This window comes from Biomphalaria glabrata, chromosome 4 (assembly GCF_947242115.1).
Source record: "Biomphalaria glabrata chromosome 4, xgBioGlab47.1, whole genome shotgun sequence".
Classification (NCBI taxonomy): Eukaryota; Metazoa; Mollusca; class Gastropoda; family Planorbidae; genus Biomphalaria; species Biomphalaria glabrata.
Genome location: NC_074714.1, coordinates 647,107 through 671,078, shown reverse-complemented (window position 1 = coordinate 671,078; position 23,972 = coordinate 647,107). Strand labels below are relative to the sequence as shown.

At 35.3% G+C, this 23,972-nt stretch overlaps 1 long non-coding RNA gene across 8 annotated transcripts in view; it reads left to right on the top strand.

Annotated features, from left to right (window-relative positions):
• Positions 1-23,972, top strand: part of LOC129925833 (uncharacterized) — a 44,581-nt gene that overhangs the window by 14,141 nt on the left and 6,468 nt on the right. For all 8 annotated transcript variants that reach the window (XR_008777534.1, XR_008777533.1, XR_008777529.1 and 5 more), the window contains 2 exons: positions 529-719; positions 11,822-12,000. This is a non-coding gene — a long non-coding RNA (uncharacterized LOC129925833). The remainder of the gene's footprint in view (positions 1-528; positions 720-11,821; positions 12,001-23,972) is intronic.

The window sequence follows — 23,972 nt, the reverse complement described above, 5'->3', positions numbered from 1 at the left end:
ATATATATAATATAAGTGTTTCTCCAGTACTGGTGACAAAAAGTGTCACTTTAGGCCAAAAATTAAAGTGGAATGTTTTGGTTTTATTTTAAGTGTATTCACTTCTTTACTCATTGTACTTTAAGAATTTATCAATCAAAAATGAATAGGAATACATACATTTCCTCAGCAGTGCTGGCAAAAGGGGGTACCCACCTAATTCTAATGGGTACCTGAAATAAGTTGGTCATTTGCTGGCCACATGACACCCTTGTTAACCATTACCACATAAACAGAAGAGCTTTATATCATCTCTCATAGATTGCAAGTACCTATCTCCTAAACTTCACTTTTGAGATCTGAGTTTAAAGCAATAAGAAACAGTTGTAATAAATATAGTTTGTTAAGATGTTGACCATTTGTCTATATTTCAAAAGAAATTGGACTGAAAACTTAATTAGTTGTAAAGAAAAAATTTAACCCAAGAAACTTAAAAATGTTCAATTCAGCTATCAGAATGCTTAACCTTATATATCTTTTTTTTTCAAGAATAGAGATGTAATTCTGCTGTGTCCCCGTGAGTTGGAAACCAGTAAGCAAGTCTTCTAATAGAGGTCTGATAGAGTCATGTACATCAAGGGATCAGCACTAAAAGATGTGGACCTGATGTGGTGTCAAGCTGATGAAGCTTTTGCTTGCTTCTTTTGGCTGTTCGTTTAACACAAGACAAAGTACAGACTGTAAGATTTTTTTCCATTTTATGTTAGATTTTTGTTTTAAATTTCTTTTTAAGATTGACTTCATGTTTCTTCACTCAACCTCATGTAAGTACGACTGTCTAAAACTTTGATTCCATGAGTGGTACTCAGACATTGGTCTTTGAATGAAGCTTGCAATAATCTCCTGGTTAACTGAAAACACAGATTGCAGTCTCACTTCGAAACTGAATGATGCATATATATATTGCATATATAAAGACTGTTTCTGGGGTTACTGGTTATTGCCCTGCTTGTTACAGTCCCTCATTGTGTTTATATAATTCACTAATTTCTCTTATAAAAATGTGGACCCTAGTGCTTCACATATGCTATATGTATGCATTGTTCATTGTTTCAGCATTTAGCGTCACGTTGAAACTGGCAACAAAAAAATAACTAAGAATTAAAGAAGCAAATTTGTTCAACCTATTATCCCACAATATTTTTCTTTCTCTCTTTCTTCCACTTCTATTGAACATGCCAAATATTAAAAAAAACAACTCTTTGGTGTTTAAAACAAGAAACACTGTTTTTGTGACTGTTCTAAAGCCTGAGCTGGATTATGTACATTAAATAAAAATAAAATTCATGAAGATTTTCTAGTTTGTATGAGACTTCATTGAGTTACTGAAATTTTTTCAATTTTATGCTTCAGACTTGTAGCAAGAGCACTAAATTATTTATGTAACTACACTTGAACCACTGAGACATGATCTGACACCATTCTCTCTTTTTACTTAGAAATATAATAAACACAATAGTGAATTAATAAAGGAAATTTCACAGAAGTTAATTCATCGCAGACAGAACCAATTACCACAAAATAACCAAGACTGTATGGCAGTGTAGAACAGCTAAAAAGTAAACAGCACATTTTTTTCTATGGGACAGGTTGTGGTGACTAAGTGGTAAAGCACTTGGCTTTCAAACTGAGGGGTCTCGAGTTTGAATCTGAGTGATGACTGGGTTTTTAATTTCAGGATTTTAAGGGCGCTCCTGAGTCAACAAAACTGTAATGGGTACCTGGAAATAGTTGGGGAAATGTAAAGGCCATTGGTCATTGTGCTGGCCACATGATACCCTCATTAACTGTGGGCCACAGAAACAGATGACCTATACATCATCTGTCTTATAGATCACAAGGTCTAAATGAGGAAAAGTGGGCAGCTAAAGAGCTTAAAGCTCAGCAACAAAAATGTGGCTAGAAGAAGAATGAATTAAAGCTCTCAATTTATAAGGTTACATCCTGACAAGTTGATTTTATAAAGAAACAATGTTGTAATACAGAAATATAAGATCACAATATAGTTTCTCAATACATTGAGCCTCTAATAAGAAAGAAATGTAACAAGCAAAATTAAAAATAAACAAAGCTTATTAAATAGCTGCACATTTACAGGCACATATCTCAATACTGTTAGTTCTATTTCACTTTTCACATTCTTCTTCTAGCCAGCTTTATTGCTGCTGAGCTGTGAGCTCTTTTGCAGACTTTGCCAAGGAAAAAAAGTGTGCTGTTGGTTATGTTGGGCTGTAGTGGAAGTAGTGTCTGCCTTAGGTGGATTAGGGAGGGGCATTCAAAGAGGATATGGTTTACGGTTTCAAAGGGGTGGGCGCAGTGTCTGCAAAGGGGTAGTTGTGTGGAGTTTATTTTTTCAGGTGGTAATTTAATAGTGGTGTGTGTCCTGTTCTTAGTTGGAAAATTGTAGATTGTTCTTTGCGGGGGAGGAGGTTAATACTGTCCAGTTTGTTAGGCGTAGTCATTTCTTTGTACATGGCTCTGCCTGTGTTTCCTGATGCCCATTGGTTGAGCCACTCCTCTTTGTGATTGTTGACTAACATTGACCTTAGGGTGAGGTAGTTAACAGGTCTATCTGGTTGTTCCATAGATGAACCTGCCTTTGATAGCTTATCTGCCTTTTCATTTCCCATGATGCCAATGTGTCCAGGGATCCACTGTAGTGTGATATTGATATTTAATTTTGATATCATCTGGTGGATTATCACAATGAGTGTTGTCAACTCTCTTGGGCTGTTTGAGGTGCTGCTGTTAAGTGCTTGCAGAGTAGATTGAGAGTCTGTAAAGACAACAATATCTGATGGTGGTTGCACTCCTTCATATAATTTGTTTTGTCTGAAGTGCTATGGTAATTGCCTCAATTTTGGCTTGGAAGTTTGAGCAGTAATCGCCACAGGGTGCGCTTATCTCAAAGTGTTTATTTTTAGGGAAGACCAGGAAGGCACCAAGACCAGCATTGATGGTAGCTTTGAAAGCCGATCCGTCTTTATAAATATGGAAAGCTGTTTTTTGATAGCTTTCGATTGTTTCAAGCGTGCCTACTTTGAGCTCCAGTGGATTTGATTCTTTTGTTAAGGTGTTATTTAGTAAATGTGTTTTGATGGTTGGTTGTTTGTAGTTTAGTCCGGGTGTAATGTTTGAAAACCTGGTAATTTTTTCTCTGTTATTGGGTAGGTGGTGTTTTAGGGCTAGTTCGTCAGTAAGTTGGATCAGAGTCCTTTGCTTTTTTTTGGTTGTTTTTCCTATATTTCCTCCAACCTTCTGTATCTCTCAATAGCTTCTAATGCTGCTCTGTTGCGCCTTAACTTAAGAGGTTCAATATTGGAGTCTATTTCACAGGCTGCTGTGGGAGTAGTTCTCATACCTCCACTAATTAGCCGCAAGGCTTGGTTTTGGATTGTATCTAATGATGATTGATAGGTTTTGTTGGCAGCTACTTGTATGGAGAGACAGTTATCCATTACAGATCTGACATATCCAGTGTATAACTGTCTTAAGATTTTCTTTTCAGCTCCCCAGGATGTTCCTGCTAGGTGTTTTATTATGTTTAATCTTTGTGATGCCTTTTCTTTTAAATCTGACATAAAGTGTTTTAGAGACAGTCTTTGGTCTAGTTTTACACCAAGATATGTTGGATTTTCTTCTTTATTTATTAGCTGAGAGTCTATTTTTAGGATGTAGTTTCTTTTTGCTGTTTTGTTGCTGTGGCTAAAGATTGAATAAACTGACTTTTCTTTGTTTATTTCCATTTTCCATAATTTTGAATATGTGGAGATAGTTGTGAGGGCTCTATTTAGTTTGGATCTAGTCAGCACTGGATATTTCTCTGTAGTCCAAATTAAAAGGTCAGAAAGAGAGTGCAGCTAAGGGCTGAACCTTGTGGTAGTCCTTCTTCCAAACTTTTTTTTACTAGAGATGACACCTTCGAATCTGGTTTGGATGGTTCTGTTTTTTAAGAATGCCCTGATCCAGCTGTACATTTTTCCATGGATGCCCATTTTTTTCATCTTCAAAAATAGACCTTTTCTCTACACTCTATCATAGGCTTGCTGCAAATCTATAAATACTGCTGTAGTGTGCTTGTTTTCATGAAACCCTTCTACTGTGTCCTGGATAAAACGAAAGAGGTGGTCTTCTGTTCTACTTGCTTTCCTGAAGCCAGCTTGTGCATTGTGGAGTGAGCAAGTACTTTCTAGCCACCAATAAAGTCGGTTATTGATAATTTTTTCTGCCATTTTGCCAATGTTGGATGTTAGAGATATTGGTCTATAACTTTTTGAGTCTCCAGGTGGTTTATTTTTCTTTAAAATGGGTATTATGTTTGCAGTTCTCCATTCCTGTGGTATGTCTCCAGTTTTCCATGTATGGTTGATAAAGTTAAGTATACAGTTTTGGGCCTGTGGTCCTAGTCCCCGAATCATTTCATTTGTTATTTTATCGGGTCCAGGGGATTTTCTTGACTTGAGGCTTTTTAGGGCAGTATTGTGCTCATGTAGAGTGAAGGGAGTGTCAAAGATCTGACAGTTGACTGTTGGAGCTTTTTCTTCTTTCTTTAAGATATTACTGAAGGCCTGGTCCAGTTGTTTTCTTGGCTTTGACTTGTTAATGCTGGCAAAATATTTATTGAAGGTTTCAGCCTTTTTTAAGGTTTTCTGTTATTATGTCGTCAGTGCCTTTTATAGGTTGGGGGTTTGTTATTTGTTTCTTTCCTGCTAGCCGGTGCAGAAGGGTCCAGGCCTTTCGACCATCCTTGTTTAGATCTAGTTGTTCGCATGTTGTGATCCACTTTTTCTTTTTTTCTGTTTTAATTTTGTATCTTATAAGCCCTGTCAATTTGTTGTAGGTTGTCTTGTTCTCTCTAGTAGGTTTTTTTTCTATAGTCTTCCTGGCCATGTTTCTTTCTTTTACTAATTTATCTAATTCAGGTGTCCAAAAAGGTTTGTATTTCTTAACTTGGCCTCGAGGGATGTGTTTTTTTGCTGCTTGTAAGATGTTGGAGACTATAGTTGTGTAGGTTGATTTGACGTCTGTGTCAATTATGCTTGATAGTCTTGTGTCTGTTTCTTGTGAAAAAGCTGCCCAGTTAGCTTTTTTATAGTTCCATCTAGTTGTTTTGTTGGATTGGTATCTACCTGGCGTTCCAATATTGAGGAGTATAGGCCTGTGGTCACTACCTATGTCTTCAAGTACTTTTATTTTAGAAGAGTCGGTAATGTCTGTAGAGATAAAAGTTAGGTCAGGTCTGCTAGTTGTGTTGTGTGCTCTGTGGAGGAAAGTTGGAGGTGAAGTTTTCTTTTGCAGAAGTTGTAGGTTAGAGGCATTTGTTACATCCTATATTTCTTTGCCACGCTTGTTGTAGTGTGGATAGCCTAGGGAAGGTGTGTGTGCATTGACGTCGCCAGCTATTATTGTCCTTGTGTAGTGTGGTAGTTGTATGTCTATTTCTGCTGTTGATGATGGTGGGCTATAGTAGTTTTTGATGGTGTACTTTGTTCCTCCTCTCCAAAGAAGTATTTCCTGCATGTCGATATCTGTATTGTTCTGTATTTGTTTTACTGTGGCTTGTGTGTCGTTTCTTATGAGGGTCATAATTCCCTGGCATTTGGTGCAAAGGCATCTGTACTGTGTGTAGCCTGTGATGTTTATTTTTTTCTTGGGCAGTAGTGTTTCTTGCAATAGCGCTATGTGTATATCATGCTTCTTGAGTATGTGTTGGAGTTCTGTTGTCTTGTTTTGTAGGCCTAAGATGTTGAGTTGCAAAAGGTTTAGGTGTTTGCTGCTAGTCTGTTTTTTATTTCCAGTAGCTGACTTATCACAGGCACACGCTAGTCATCAACATTTAGTTTGTTCTATTCTGCTAGACATAGACCACTGTCTTTTAGGTCTTGTTTCTTAGTTTAGCTTGAATTTTCCATTGTCCTCACTCTAAGTCTCTCTTGTTTTTTTCCTTCTGTCCCTCTTTCTTTCACTATTCTTGTCTAGGTCAGTTTATTGTTCTCATTCTAAGTATGCAAGTAACATAAAAAAAAGTTTAAAAAAAAAAAAAGACAATTCCTCCTTTATGAAGCTGACAACTTTTTGTAAGAATGATTACTTTGCTCGTAACTCTTAATAACTAATTCTTCTTCTTCTTCTTCATCGTTCTCATTGTTATGTTGGAGTGTTCATATGACTAGACCAATACATGAGATGAACTGCGCAGTGGTTTCCAAATCAGGGAGCTCTCCATATAGTTTTCTTTCTATTGGGGTGATTTGGGGCCAATGTCTTATATGGGCCTCTTGGTAAAGAGAGCAGTTTTGGAGGACGTGGTCAGCATTCTCTGGTGATACTCCACATGGGCAGATTTCACTGGCTCCAATTTTGAGCTTCCGGTGCATGTGTTGTCGCATTCTGTTGTGTCCGGTCCTGAGAAAGATTAGACGTTGATCTTGTCGGGATAGCTTATAGTAAGCTTCATCTTTCTTGTGATTTGGATGAGAGCTCGTCCATTTCTCATTTATTTTGTTTACAATTAATTTCTTCATTTCTTCTGGATAAAGTGCAAAGTTTATTTGAGAGTTAGTTCTCCCACTCTTGGCGAGTGTGTCAGCCTTCTCATTTCCTTCTAGTTGTATATAGGCTGGTATCCATTGAATAACAGTTTTTTTGCTGTTGTTGTTGAGCTTTGTAAGTGCTGTTCTGAGGTTTTTAATATAAGAGGAATCAGAGTTTTGCAAGCTTTGGAGGGTTGTTTTTGCATCGGTTAGCAAGACAATCTGACTGTGAGGGGAACTTGGATGATTTGCTAGCATGGTAGCAGCTAGTGCTAGTGCTTCCCTTTCTGCTCTGTGACTGTCAGAGAGCTCTCCAGTTGCAATGGATTTTTCTAGTTTTCCTCCATCTGGCCATTCGATAAGTATTCCAGCTCCTCCATTTGTGGTGGCTTTATGGGATGAGCCATCCGTGTAAACTCTGATCCACTGATTGCTAGGGTAATTGGTATGTAGAAAACAGTTCACTATTTCCTTGAGCTCTGTTGGTCTGTAATCAGATTTTCTTTTTATGTTTTCAATATGGTCCCTTATAGTAGGAAGAGGGCTTTCGTCACAGGGTGGAGATTCGTTATAGTGTATCGAGGATTCCAGAGTAATTTTTTCAAGTTGGTGTTTCTTTTTTAGGTTTAGAGATTCCTGTATGAAATTGGTCCTTTTGAGACGTTTTTTTGTGCCAGTTTTGTGGATTTTTGTTCTGAGTGGGTGCCTTTCCAAGGTTTCCAATTTAGTGAATTGGGAAAGGATTTTTATTTCTCTTCTTTCATCCAGAGAGATCAGGGCAGCGGTTTCCTCCATAGCTCTTATGGGTGTTGTTTTGATTGCTCCTGTCATTACCCTTAAACCAATATTTTGAACCTTGTCTATTTTTCTTAGGTTGGTTTGGGCTGCCGAGCCCCATGCTGTGGCACCATATTCTAGTACATGTCTTACATAACTGGTATAAGTCTTTTTCAGGATGTTGTGATTAGCTCCCCAATCTGTGCCAGCTAATTTTTTCAAGAGGGATAGTCTCCGGATGCCTTTACTCTGTGTTTTATCTATTTGGTTTTTCCAGGTTAGTCTCGGGTCATAGGTGACTGCAAGATATGTAGGGCTGTCATTTTTTTCTAAAGCTTCCTTATCTAATGTTAATTTTATTGTTTGTTGTTTTGTTGACAGTGAGAATATGGTATATGTTGTCTTTTTTGTGTTAATGGACATGCCCCAGTCTTTGGACCAATTATTGAGTTTATCGAGAGCATCCTGTAATCGAAATTTCGATGTTCCTACATATTCTTCTGTGCTAATTAAGGCAAGGTCATCTGCATACATGCTGCTTTTAACTTTTCTTGGTAGGTTTTGATTTAGATCGTTTATGAATATTAGGAACAGTGTTGGGGATAGGACTCCTCCTTGGGGGACGCCATTTTTTATACCCACTGTGTGGCTTCTTTGTCCTTGCATGCAAACTAAGACTTTTCTATTATTTAGATATTCCTTTATCCAGTTGTACATTCTGTGGGATATGTGATGCTGGATTAGCTTGAGCAAGAGACCTTGTTCCCAGACTTTGTCAAATGCTTTTTCTAAGTCAACCCACACAATTGTTGTTGGTTTCTTTTCTTGAAAGCCGTCTTCTATTTCTTGTGTGATGAAGGCGATTTGATCTTCTGTTGATCTGCCTTTTCTAAAGCCAGCCTGGGCTTCAGTGAGTAGGTTATTTGACTCAAGGATCCATGTCAGCCTTCTATTTATCACTCTTTCCATCAGTTTGCAAGTACAGCTAGTGAGGCTGATGGGACAGTAGCTATCCAGTTTATTTCTTGGTTTGCCGTGCTTTAGTATAGGTATCATTCATAATGGCTTTTTTCCAGATGTTTGGAATTCTGCCAGATTTCCAGCTAGCATTGAATATTTGTAGCAGTTTTCTTTTGGCTTGAGGACCCAAGTTAAGAAGCATGTCATTAGATATTTTGTCTGGGCCCGGGGCTTGTTTTGGTTTGAGGACTTTTAGGGATTCATCTAGTTCCTTCATTTTAAGATTAGTGGTCATTTCCAAGGAGTAAGCTGGATTGTTTTCTTTAATTTTATCTTGTATTTCTGAGCTTACATCTTTATTTCTACTTTCATTAATTTGTATTTGTCCTACGCTTTGGAAAAACTTAATGAATTCATTTGCTGCTTCTTGGCCTTTCAGGGGTTTGTTGTCCTTTTCTTTTACTATAGGAGTTGTTCTGTTTTCTTCCTGGTTGAGACATTTGGCTATACGCCAGAGTTTGTGGCCGTCTCTATCTACGTTTAGTTGTTCTGTTTTTTCATGCCAACTTTTCCTCATGGCGGAAAGGTAATTTTTCCTGAAAACTGCGTTAGCTGCTTTTAGATTTATGTTATTTTCTATACAAGGGTTATTTTCTACTGTGTTTCTGGCTTCAATAGTGGCAGTGTGGAGTTGTTGAAGGTGATCAGACCAGTTGGGGATATAATCTTTTCTTGCTCCTCTGGGAATTGATTCCTTAGCTGCTAGGAGGATTGCTTTGGAGAAAGCTGAGAATGACTTATTAACCTGATTTGATTTGCAGTTTATTGAAGTTGTGTATAGGTCTGTGAGCTTTGAGAATAGGTGCCAGTTGGCTTTTTTGTAGTTCCATCTGGGGATGGTGGAGTTTTCTGATATTTTGAAGAAGGTATCGATACTGATCAATATGGGTCTGTGGTCACTGGTGGCTAGCTGGTCTGCAACTTCTCTGGTGCACTTTTTGGATAAGTTGTCAGTTGCAAAGGCTAGATCTGGAGTGGTTGATGTTAGCCAGGCTCTTGAGAAAAAGGTTGGTTTATTAAGCAAGATAAGTCTGTTCTCTGCTTGCCATTCTTCAATTTCTTCTCCCCTGGCATTTAGGTCTGGGTATCCCCAGCTCTGAGAGTGACTATTCATATCTCCTAAGATTAGACAGTCTTCTTGGTCAGGTATTTGTATGTGGTCAATCTCGATTTCCTTGTCTGGTGGGAAGTAGCAGTTAAATAGATTAATATTTCTATCTGGGAGAATTAGCTTAGTTCCCATTATTTCTGAGGAGTTGGGCATAGTTATGTCTGTGTTAGGGATGTCATTTTTAATGAGGGTTAGGATTCCTCCTTTGGGTCTGATTTCTCTATCTTGTCTGATGCAGGTGTAGCCTCTAATGGAGAAAAGAAGATTACTGTTCAAATGAGTTTCTTGGATGCAAGCTACATCAATTTCTTTCTCATGCAGAAATATTTTTAGAGCTTCTTTTTTCTTTTGGATGCCCTCTGCGTTCCATTTAAGATTTTTAGACTTTTGGTCTTGGAGTGTTGGCCAGTAGTATTTACTTTCTTGTCCCTGCTCCTTCGAGGCGGAGAGCCCGGCCCCCTACCTGCGCAGCGGGATTCCACAGGCAGGACGCCACATCTATTAGAATGGTTACTGAACTCCAACATAGATGAGGTTGCGTGTCAATGTTATGCGCCAGGAGGCCCATTGACTCCGACTTCAGCCTGCTTTTCTTTCTGGGTGTGCTCCCATAGCCTTTGATCATCCAAGATCATCTGCAAGGCAGCAAGTGTTTATTTTCTGAGTTTTCTCTCCTAGATGAACTGCTATCCCTAGCTAACGAGTTTCATCTACCCGGGTTTAGAGTTAGAGCGCCCTATACTCGCTTTTTGCAATCATTTCCATGGATTTCTGAGATGTTTTTAGTAAATATTCTAACCACTGGAATACTTCATCTCATCCTCCATGACTGCAAACCAGTTGGTCCGCGGCTGTTTATTTGCTATTCACAGCTAACCCTTATATCTAAGGGTCTTTCTTCTATCCGCCACCTGGGGACGCGCTTAGTAGAAGGTGGTAACTTCCCCAAGTTAATAACTAATGAGTTATAGATTTTTAAAAAGTACAATTTACCCCCCCCCCCTTTTTCAATGCACATCACCAAAACTTCTTCCTTGTTCTCATTATTATGTTGGAGTGTTCAGATGACTAGACCAATATGTGAGATGAACTGCGCAATGGTTTCAAAAATCAGGGAGTTCTCTGTATAGTTTTCTTTCTATAGGGGTGTTTTGGGGCTAGTGTCTTGATTGGGCCTCTTGATAAAGTATGCAGTTTTGAAGGACATGATCAGCATTCTCTGGTGATACTCCACATGGGCAGATTTTGATAGTTCCAATTTTTAGCTTCTGAAACATATGTTGTCTCATTCTGTTGTGTCTGATTCTGAGGTGAAAGACTAGACGTTGATATTTTTGGAATAGGCATTGTCTTTCTTGTGACTCAGATGAGTCTATTTCTTGTTTATTCTATTCACTCTGACCTAAACAAATCCTGGTTAAGCCCAAGTATTAATCTAGAGTGTATAAAATTCTAGCTTGATGATGCAGATCCAGACATGGCAACATTAAAAGACAGTAGTCCAGACTACAGTACTGTGATATATGTTATGCGCTTCCGCGGTGATGAGTAATTGAACTATAAACAAACTCAAAGGCTGCATACATTTTGAAATAAAATTCAAGTTTGAATTCAACCAATGAAATATTTTCAAACCTACATTATATAAAAATTAGCTTAACCAATATTCTTTATGACTATTCAAAGTCAAAGTTACTATATATAGCATTAGTCATTTATTAATTGAAAGGGGCACTAATTTTTCCTTCTAAATTCCTTATTTTTGTAGTTAAAATATACTTAACTCTCTCTGGAGGCGGCATCAAGGTTGTTCTACTGGAGATGGGATTTATTGTTCCCCCCTTTTAGACCTTGTGATCTATAGGGCAGATGATGGTTAAAGAGCAGGATGTCATGTGACCAGCACCAACCGCCTCTACTTTTCCTAACTGAAGTCAGGTACCCATCAGAGTTGTGTGGACTCATGAGTGCCCGAAATTCTAACTCCCAGTCTTCACTGGGATTCAAACCCAGGACCCTAGTGCTTATGCACTCAACCACCACGCGTCATCAATTCTTCCGTCCTTGTGGTTATGCAAATCATTTATATCGATGTTTCATTAATTTGACTATTTATGCCTACAGTTTCCCTAGCTAGCTATTTAACCTGTTACTGATGTAGGTGACATTTGATCAACATAATGATCCGTCTTTAATTTCTTCAACAAAAAAATACTCAAAGGGAATCCTGAGATTAGGAAATTTTCTGATTCAAATTTAAAAAACAACAACTCTAGGTCCATGGCTGTTATCTGTCATGCCTGAATATATTTTATAAAATCCCTGAACTTTTTATCCCCAGATTCTAGTGAAGAAAGCTACTGTCAGGAAGTACCAGATGTATGGTCACCTGTACGAAGACTTATGTCGACAGGTAGGCAAGTACCATTTGCTATCTACAGAACCCAGTCAGTGGACAACCTAGAGGTATATGATTCAAGTTCTTCTGGACATAAAGCTGACCACAACAGTTAAACACAGGTAAATATCAAATTAATAATTATAAATTATTGTCATCAGATTTAAAGATTGCTAAAAGAATCAACACATAGACAAGAAAATAAAAAAGAACTGGATCAATTTCAAAGCTTGTTTTCTTAGAAGAGTCTGAAATAATTGATCTAAAAGTATGTCAAGTTGATTAACTTAGGATAAATCCAGAGACTGTCTCTTGGGCTCATAAAATGTCCTAAGTTAATTAACCTTCTTATTTAGTAATACTCTTAATCTCTGCTTGACATTTACAGACTGTAGTGATTTACATCATATTGTATAGATTACAGATGTTATCTCAAAAAAGAAGATAATTACATTCATCACATTTCTAGTCATTTATGTTAATCTGTGACTTAAACTCTGCTAAGTGGTTGGGTTTCCTGTACTGGCTGATTCAAGCCATTCCATTCTCTACTGGCACTAGGGAAGAAGAAGCACTTGTAGGACCTAGCCTATGGAGTAAGATATGGGCCTCTATCATTGTGGATCTAAGTATTTGAGTAGGTTTGGCTGATCTAGTGGAAGGCATGAATTTTTTTAGAACAAAAAAATAATGAAGACCAAATTATTTAATAACAAAAACAAAAATATGTCCAGAATTATTTAGCATCATACCCATAAATTAACATTTATTAATGCTTTTATTTAAAGTCTTTAAATTTAGTCCTGTTCTTTCACTACCTTCTTTTCATGTAAAAAACTGTTTTATCTTGTGCCATGTCCTCCACAAGTAGTGGACTTCAACAAAATGACTCTGAAACTAGCTCAGTCTCTTTCCATGGCATTTCACAATAAACAGTAAGTGGGTTTGAGAGTAGGATACCTTCTATTTCTGGATCTTAAAGTAGAGTTCCTTTTATTTCTGGATCTGAAAGTAGAGTTCCTTTTATTTCTGAATCTGAGAGTAGAGTTCCTTTTATTTCTGAATCTGAGAGTAGAGTTCCTTTTATTTCTGGATCTGAGAGTAGAGTTCCTTTTATTTCTGGATCTGAAAGTAGAGTTCCTTTTATTTCTGGATCTGAGAGTAGAGTTCCTTTTATTTCTGGATCTGAGAGTAGAGTTCCATTTATTTCTGGATCTGAATGTGGTGTACCTTTTATTTATGGAGCTGAGTGTGGTGTACTGTCACCACCTCAAAGTTGGTGCCATAGAGTAGAAACCCTAATTCTGTATTGTGTATGTTAATTCCATATTGTGAATCTTATTCACAACCCATGTTGCACTAAGGTGAACACTTTTGACCTTAGGTGAACCAGAGAGTTAAAGGCAGTCAGTCCACATAGAGATCTTGTAGCAAGCACTTGTATTGAGTCACTTAAGATATAAGCAGTAGAGTTAGATGTTTAAAGTAGTTGGTTATAGAATAAGTACTAAGTTGTGATATTCGTATATTACTGTTGGATTAATACTGACCATTCCTGGGTCGAATTGTATGGTGTATTCACTATGTGGTGTTATATTAAACTTATTGTGTCTGCTACACCCAGCGTCATTTCATTATTCTGTGATTTGTAACAAGAACCCAATGTCACCACCACGCCTACATTGATAACCACAGCCACATTCATAACATATAAAATAAACCGGTGACATTTATGGTGTCAGAAGTGTCCAAAGTGCAAGTCATTTATTGTCAGAAAACGACATTTAATAGTGTCAGAAGTGTCCACAAACAGCATTTATAGTGTCAGAAGTGTCAGCAAACGATATTTTATGATGTCAGAAGTCAGAACTGCTAACTTAAGGGATTTATGAGCACCAGAGGAACAAGTCAAGAATTTTTTTCTATTGCTGTCAGAAGTATTTTAATACTACAGTTACTTACAGTAACATTTATACGGATATTTTTGAAGTTGGCAAGTGAACTATTTAGTTAACACATGAAAAAGTAACTCTAAAAAATATTTGTTTACACAAATCATGACGCCACTCAACGAGCAAGAAAGCTAAAACCTGATTATTATAGACTCTACTATTTTTCTCATTTGGTCGTTCAGCGACACATTCAACATTATAGAGATGACCTAGATCTACATTTATTGAGACCAGCACACAATTTTTCAAGTGAGATTCACGTGATCCAAGAGTGACATTATTCATTATTATTATCTTCAGCTAGTCTAACACTACTAACAGAAAACAGAGCTGAAATTGAAAGTTAACTGTGCCTACTATTTTAACTTGTACTTCAAGATTGAACTTTACATGAATTGCAACTAATCTAGAATTTATTAAATTGTTTTGACTACACACTTGGTATCTAGAGCTACTACTACATGTCACATTGACCTGCCATGACACAGTTACCGTTAGCGAGCTATTTTTTCATCTGTGATGAACTGAACAATTTGAACTGTTCCTGTGTGAGCTGTATTTTCAACTTTTCCAGTTGACTACTGTCCTAAGTGTCATTTATCTGGAAGCCTGATTTATGTGGTTCTACTTTTACACCAGTTGAGATAGCTTTAGGAGCACAGCATTGTTCAAAGTTACTTTAACATCCTAAGCGAAAGAGATCAAACATGATATGCTGAGACAACCTGGATACTACAGCCTGTGTGGGTGAAACTAGACAACCGTGATACTACAACCGGTGTGGGTGAAAATCTAGTACTACAAGTCATTCAAGTCATCGTTTGAAGACAGCTGATATATGGTCAGTCGAAGTAGCTGACATATTCAAGAATCATCTACATCGAGTGCTCGTCATAATTCTAATGACACACTCCTATTGTCGCTGTCTAACAGCACAGTTAATAAGAGAGCGCTCTTACTCTTAGACCTCTCTTGTCGTCACTACCTAAGGTCATTTTTAGTTATTTATATTTGTTTCAGCAACTGTATGAAAATGGATTACTATTGTTCAAGGACTTGAGTACCGTATCATTTAACATTGTACTGTGGATTTAACAAGTGGATTACTTATGAACTGTACCATTGTGCTGTGGATTTAACAAGTGGATTACTTATGAACTGTAACATTGTACTGTGGATTTAACAAGTGGATTACTTATGAACTGTGGATTTAACAAGTGGATTACTTATGAACTGTAACATTGTACTGTGGATTTAACAAGTGGATTACTTATGAACTGTGGATTTAACAAGTGGATTACTTATGAACTGTACCATTGTGCTGTGGATTTAACAAGTGGATTACTTATGAACTGTACCGTTGTGCTGCGGATTTAGCAAGTGGATTACTTATGAACTGTACTGTGGACATATTTTATGTGGAGCATCACCGGAACTTTATGTACAAGTCAAGCATCAAGTGAATATTTAAGGGAAGTAACTTTAATTACCCTTTAGTATTAATGAATATTGATTAGTTCTCTTTGAACTACACCACAATTTTTTTCATTGTTTACATTTGTATTTATATATACATTTGACTTTAGGGACTAAATTTATTTATCTATTGAGTCTGAGCATTTATATTTTTTTTCAAGTAAGCATCCAGGTATTGGTAGGGACTCTTTAGATAAAGTAAATACTTGATCGTATAGCTGTATTAGTTAAGTTTGTATTTCGTCAAGTATCTATCATATTGTTAAACTCTTGTATTGATATTGTCTTGTTTACATCTGTTGAATTTTCTTTTGCGTCATAGTTATTTCTCATTGTAATTCTTTTGTCTACTATTTCTACTATCTTGTAATGTCTCTTTAAAGCAGACTGTTTAGTATCTATAGTGTATTTATGTTTGTCTAATTACTTATTGATATATATATTTATTTTACTTCTTATTTCAACCTATTTTGTATTATTATCAACACTACACTACACACTTGATACACTATGGGATATATTTTGATTTGAGATTGTGACAAGATTGATTGTATATAATATATACTTTGAGCACATTGAACTATTTTGATACTATTGATACATTGATCACTATTTATCAGACTAATAAGGCTCACATAATTGTGAATTACTTGTTGCAATAAATTTTTACATTGCAAGTGGAGATACTAAAAATACATAATCACATAATTGATCAGTAAAGTATTACATTACGAACTAGACAAAGTACCAAGAATAACTTAAGATACCTCATAACCTCAATTGTTTCGCACAAAATATATATCTACTATTACCTGCAATTACTATTTGAGCTATAATAATTATTTATCGTACAATATTCATTTACAACTACCTAGTGTACACATATCTATTAATTAACTATATTACTAATTTGAATCTTTGAAAATGGCTGAGTATTAGAAACTAATAGAGATAGTGGATAAACTAAAGTTAAAAGAAGAGGATAGAGCTGCATTCATTAAAATTGAAATAGATAGAATTAGAGTAGAAAAAGACAAGCAACGGGAAGAAAGGCTACATGAAAGAAGACTGAGAGAGAAAGAACAAGAAAACTTAGAGAAAGAAAAAGAACGCCAGCATGAAATAAAATTAAAAGAACATGAAGAAAAAATGGCAAAACTAGCAAAAGAAAATAAAGACAATTCAGCAAGTCAAACTTCATCTCATCATCAGTATCATAGCAAATTTAGGAACTTTGACCCAAAAGAAGACACATTGGAAAATTTCATTATTCAATTTGAATACATCTGTCAAACAGCAAATATGAATAGTGCACAAATGGCTCAACAACTTCTAGCTAACCTAAGAGGTGAACCACTAAACATCATCGACACACTAACTATGGAGCAAAGAAAAGACTACAACACAGTAAAACAAAGACTAATTGAACATTTTGGCAAAACGGAGGAGCACTATCGAAAACTTTTTAGGGAAATAAAACTAGCCAAGAATGCAGATTTAAAAAGAACAATACATGACATGCGCCAGAACATGACAAAGTGGCTACAACTCGCAAACTGCAACTTAGATGACCCCAAACAGATCTTAGATTTCTTTCTCATTGAGAATGTGCTAATTAATGTTACAGATGCAGCATTCTCATTCCTGAAGGAGAGAAAAATAAAAAATGAAGCTGAATTGATATCAAACTTAACAACATACAAGGACTCCCACCCAAACATCACCATTGACAAAAGGGAGTTGTACAATGTAGCTGCAACAGTGACAGAAAACCATCCAAGATCTACAAATAAATTTAAATATGCCAAGAGCATACAATGTTTTTTCTGTGGCATATTGGGTCACACCAAAGCAGAGTGCAGAAAGAGAATGGCATCAAAAAAACAGCAACATGTAAATAGAAACCATAGATATGGAAGAGATAGCAGAACTTTCCAGAGCTTCAGTCCTAACTATAATAGATCCTATCAACAACAATATAACAGAAGAACATGGCAAAGCTACAGTCCAACTAACAGTAGATCACATCAAACAAACAGAAGATGGCAAAACAACAGAATGTCTAGAAGAGATCAATTTCAAGATAGACAACATACTTACCACAATACCAATCATACCAGACAAAACATAGCAGCTGTAGCAACTGAAAGACCAATAGAATATGAAACAGTAGCATATATACAGACAAAGGTAGCCAAATTAAAAGTGTATCCTGCCTATGTGGATGGCATTAAGGTATATGCATTACGTGACAGCGGCTGCACCTCAATCATTGTAAAGAAATCACTAGTAAAACCTGAACAGATACTTGAAGACAAAGTCACACTGACTTATGCGAATAAAGACTTATGGGAAGTATGTGAAACAGCATTAGTTTTCATTGAATCACCATGGTTCACGGGTCAATACAAAGCCATAGTAATGAACAACCCAGCTGAAGAACTAATTATAGGGAACATAGAAAACATAGTTGAACTGTCAGAAGAAGCCTTAGTAAAATGGGCTAATAGTGTAAATCAAGAAAACATTGAGTTAGCATCAACTACTAATTCACATGATTACAACAATGTCAGTATACATGAAGCAACTAAACAGTCAATTACAAATGCAAATAAAATAGATGTAGAATGTCAAACTCATTTGCTAACAGAAGCATCTAAACTAAATAAAGATTGCCAAACAATTAACACACAAACAAATGATAGTGAAATACAAACAGATGAAATACAAATAGATGATAAAGATAAAGCTAAAAAACAAGAAATACAAAATGACATTAACACTAGCTCACCTAAAATAATAATAACAGAAGAAATATTAGCCTTGACATTTAAAAACAGCAAACAGATAGAAGTATATGATCTAGAAGTCAATTATCAGGATGTTGTATGCATAGTTGATGAAGAATCCACAATCACTTTTGTAGAGCCCAATGTAGTAGAAAAAGAAGATTATTTGAATGATATAGCCATTGTAACCTTACCAAACTCTAGAAAGATAGAATGTAAAACTGCCATAGCTGAAATCAAATCACCATTTATAAAAGGGAAAATAAAAGTTGTAGTACTTGAAAATACTATCAGTCCAGTAATTATTGGATCTTATCCAAAAGTTAAAGTGCATCAAAAGCCAGTAATACATAAAACAATATGGTTTTATGACCTGTCTGATTCTGATTTTCAGAAAGAAATTTTTCAAATAGTACAGGATATAACTTGTGATTTTGGATATAAAAAAGTTTGGAAACATCCAGAACTTGGAGAGTCAATGTGGGTACAAATAAAAAACTTTGGCCATTACAAAGAGTTATTACATAAAATATATGGAACACCAATTAAGGGACTCACAATTAATATCAGTGTTGTTGACTTAATACATCGCATCTGGTAAACATTGAGCATTATTCTGTAAACATTGAGCATTATTTTGTAAACATTGAGTACTATTTTTAAACATTGAACTAGAACTAAGACTTCATTTTTAAAAAAAAAAAAAAAAACTCTATTTGTAAACAAACTTTGGAATTTGATTACTACATTGTAACCAACAATTTTTTTCACATTCTTTTGTCAACAAGAATAACATTTTTGTACTCAACAATGTAAACAAATATTGATTTTTTTCCCAACTTATTCAGTACCTAGCTTAATTTTTTCCATGCAATGTAAACATTATTTTTTCTCATTGTATTGAGAACAACTTGGACAAAAATTTTTTTCTACAGCTATTGTAAACAAGATTGGAATTTTTTTTACTATGTCATTTATCACAATTATATAACTTAGTCACATTTTTCAATACTATTGAAAAAGGAGATTGATTCATAATGTAACTTATTTATTCAATGTCAATTAGTGTAATGAAATATTGACATACACTTGTATTTTTTTGAAAACATTTTTGTCAAACTATTCTTATGGACTATATTTTTTGTAACAATCATTGATGTCAACAAGAAGATTCTTGTAAACACACTTTTTGATATTTCAAGTACTGAAAGAAAAACTTGATATTATTCTTTTAAATTGGACTTACACATTTTTTCACAACAGATTAAAATAAATACAACTAAAACCATTATGATGTTATGCTTGTATATATATGCTTGAACAATGTAAACTCAAAGATTGTATCACAACTGACACATTTTCTCAGTTGAATCTTTTTTGACAAAAGAGTTTTTTGAACTTTGTACACAATAATTATTTGATAAACAATGTAACATTAAACTTTTGCCATTACTAGCTACAAATTATTTGAACTGTCATATGGAGAAATACTTAATTGAAACATAAGGTGCATGTAACAAGCACTATGAGGGATACTTATTACTTTGATTTCATGTTGATACTTTTGATCCAATATTTTGATACTTGAATTATACATATTTACTTGTGTAATATTAATGCACAACAATTTTTTATGGAGATATCAAACCTCATATTGAAGTAAACAGATACATTGAATTTGTAACAATGATCATTAATCAATTTGATGTTGAATTTTGACACATATTTTGAATTTTTCTATACTTATCACTTACATATTGAGACTTACTTGTAACATTTTCTACATGATTTGTACATATTGTACTATTGGTGTTAAAAAAAAAAAAAAAAGACTTCTAACATTGCTATAGTGTCAAAGATTTTTTTATAAATAGATATTGTGAATAAAAACTTGTATTAATTTTTCACATTGTGACATAGGAGATTGTCATTGAAATTTTTGTCACACTTTGCACATATTATTATGAAAAGACTTGTAAATATTGAACACATTTGAACATTGATGTATATATTAGAACTACATGTAAAGAATTATTTGAGAGGTTAAGTATTTGACTCAGAGAATTATTTGAATTGCCTTACAAGAATATGATGAATTAGAGAATTTTGCCCTTGTATGAATTTTTTTGATTCAGCAAATATTTTGTGTAACACCGTCATATTATATATTTTATTGCAAGTTTGTAGTTCTATTTGAACTCTGCAATTGTATGTCGTCAAGCTAAAAAAAAATTTTTTCAAAATTTTTTTTCAAAAGGGGGGTGATAGGTAATGTCACCACCTCAAAGTTGGTGCCATAGAGTAGAAACCCTAATTCTGTATTGTGTATGTTAATTCCATATTGTGAATCTTATTCACAACCCATGTTGCACTAAGGTGAACACTTTTGACCTTAGGTGAACCAGAGAGTTAAAGGCAGTCAGTCCACATAGAGATCTTGTAGCAAGCACTTGTATTGAGTCACTTAAGATATAAGCAGTAGAGTTAGATGTTTAAAGTAGTTGGTTATAGAATAAGTACTAAGTTGTGATATTCGTATATTACTGTTGGATTAATACTGACCATTCCTGGGTCGAATTGTATGGTGTATTCACTATGTGGTGTTATATTAAACTTATTGTGTCTGCTACACCCAGCGTCATTTCATTATTCTGTGATTTGTAACAAGAACCCAATGTCACCACCACGCCTACATTGATAACCACAGCCACATTCATAACATATAAAATAAAATAAAATAAAAATTTTCTTCTTTGAAAGTATCTTAGTGTTCTATTTGGCTAATAGTCAAGTTTCTATATCAGATGGTAGAAGCTACCAATGCTCAATTTTGCTCATCAGCATTGCCCATTATATTTATCCTGGTTAACTTTTTTATATAACTTCCATTATCCCTTCCACCTCAGTTAATAAAGACTTGTGTTAAAGTCTTTTTTCATCTTCTTATATTTCTTGAAATGTTAAAGCTGTATTAGTATTGATATATTTTTTTGTTATTGTATCCATGTCTCATAAATATAATGTCTCCAAAATTAACCTGTTAGAACACAATGTGGCATCAAATTTTTTTCTTATCGTCTAGGGTTCATCTAGCTAGTAGCTAGATCTAGCAGCTAGATTCTAGACTAGAGTCAGATCAGATGAGAGTGTCACTAAGAACTCATTTATTTAATTTTAACTAAGCCTAATGATACATTAAATTAGATCTATTTTTATAGAAAAAAGGATGAGAAATTCAGAGATACCATCAGTTTTTTCATAGGTCAGACCGTTACGGTGCTATAAAAATCCAAACATGAAAATTCCTGCCTGCTGGCTTAATAATTTCGAACTTCGCACTTTACTCTATGTATATTATAATATGATGTAGATCTTGTCTCTATATCTTAGTATCTAGTCTACTAGATCTACTATGATCAGTATGAACTATCTATGATCTAGATCTATCTAGTGGACTAGTCAGTCTTAGATCTAGATCTAATTATCGACTTCTAGTAGTAGTACTACTACTAGTAGATCTCTAGTCAGATCTAGATATGATTATTAATGATAGAGATAGAATCTAGATAGACTCTAGAGACAGATATATAGATAGTGATATAGCCAATATACTGAATATTATTGAATATACTATAAGGCCTACTATTCTACTTTACTGTCTTTAGTTTAGGGTGGAGGCCTTAGAGTATATTATATATGATATATGGTATAGATTATATTTCTAGAATTCTAGATGTAATAGAAGATCTACTTAGATTCTGGAATCTCTCTCTTAGTTTTAGTTTTATAAATCTAGCTAGATTGTGAAGTAGATGGGGCTTAGAGTATAGTGTAATATGGTCTATATAGTATAAGCTGCTATATAAAATTAAACTATTCATGGTTTTACTTTCAAATTCACTTCTAGCTTTATGATTCAGAGCTAGATTTTATAGATTTAAAGACAGCTATTGTTAATAAAAACAATCAATGAAAGTGATATCCGCTGAAATAGGTAACTGATATTGATAATGTGTTATACATTGCAATTTGTTTTTAGAGATTTTAATTAATTCCTAAAATATATAGAGAGAGTAGTGCAAATAGGCTTATTGGTTTACAAGTACTTTTTTACTCTTTAATCAGTTACTTTTGAATTTGCTAAATTGAAAAGGAAAAAAAAATACATTTTTATACATGTTTATGGTAATTCAATATTTATTTCTGCTCCTGAAATTGAATATTTTCTCCTGAAAAACTCCTGGAAATCTCCAGAAATCCTGATCTCAGAATGGTGGGTGAACCCTGGATACTATCAGTCACCAACTTCTGTATGAATGGTTCTTTAAGTCAACAACATCTGTATGAATGGTACTATTAGTCACCACCATCTTTATAAATGGTACTATTAGTCACCACCATCTGTATGAGTGGTACTATCAGTGACTACCATCTGTATGAATGATACTATCAGTCACCACCATCTGTATGGTTCAGTGTTTAATGTATTGCTAAGAATGGTACTGTCAGTCACCACCATCTATATGAATGGTACTATCAGTCACCACCGTATGCATGAATGGTGCTATAAGTCACCACCATCTGTTTGAATGGAGTTGTCAGTCACAACCATCTGCATTAATGGTACTATCAGTCACCACCATCTGCATGTCACTATCGGTCACCACATTCTGAATGAATGGTAATATCAGTCACCACCATCTACATGAATGATACTATCAGTCACCACCATCTGTATGAATTGTACTGTCAGTCACCACCATCTGTATGAATTGTACTATCAGTCACCATCATCTGTTTGAATGGTACTATCAGTCACCACCATCTGTATGAATGACAGCATCATCATAGCCCCAGAATTATGCAGAATAGTCTAGTATATTGTAATAAAATAACCAATACTAGAAAACCACTATATTGGCTTTATTCAACAAGATTAAGCTACAGCCAACAATGAACAAATATAAGTACATCTCTAGTTGTTGAAATACTATAGACACACACACTGAACATGACCTTCTGGCACACTGGACTCATGCAGAAAATTAATAATAAATATACACTACATATATGTTGTCACATCAAACCTGGTATGTATTGTCACATTAGAAATAGTATGTATATATGGCCTCCTTTAGTGGCGAAGCGACTATGAGATGAGTGCCTGGGCATTAGTTATGGTTGGAACGATGTCGCCCACACATCAGTTCCCCCCACTCCACACAGCTGATGTATCCAAAGGAACGGCAGTGCCGATACAGTTTGGGGTCAGTGGCCTTACAGGTTCTGCCAGAGTGTAGCACTGGGTGCTGCAAACTGCCTTAAGGTTGCCAGCTCCTGATTTTTCCTCAGGGTTGACTCCCAAAGCCTTTCCCATGATTGGGTATAGCTGCAAGGCAACAGAGGTTTGAATTCAGAGTTTTCCTTCTCCTAGGTGGGTAGCCAGCCATGGCTAATGAGCCCCTCCTGCTCGAAGCTTACTGGTTATGGCGCCAGTTACTCACCTTTGCCCCTTCTCCTGTTAGTGAGAACAGTTTTCCCTTTTAAAGCCCTGTTGGCTATTGGTCAAGAACAATTTTCACTACTGTGATATTAACCAAAATATGGACCTTGCACATAAACATTGCCACAGGTAACTCTAATGTAGTTGACTTTATTTTGTTGGTCTTTGCATTGTCAGCTCTTTATTTTCGAGAATTCAATATAGTTGGAAAAGTTTTAAAAATTGCAAGAATTCTCACTATGATTTGAGTCTCCCTGCCATTAGCTATGGAAGATGTTTGATTATGACTGCTAGATATTTATCATTGTTGTGGTACAACAGATTATTGATTGTTGCATTTTCTCCATTATGTTGCCATCTATTTACTAAGTTGT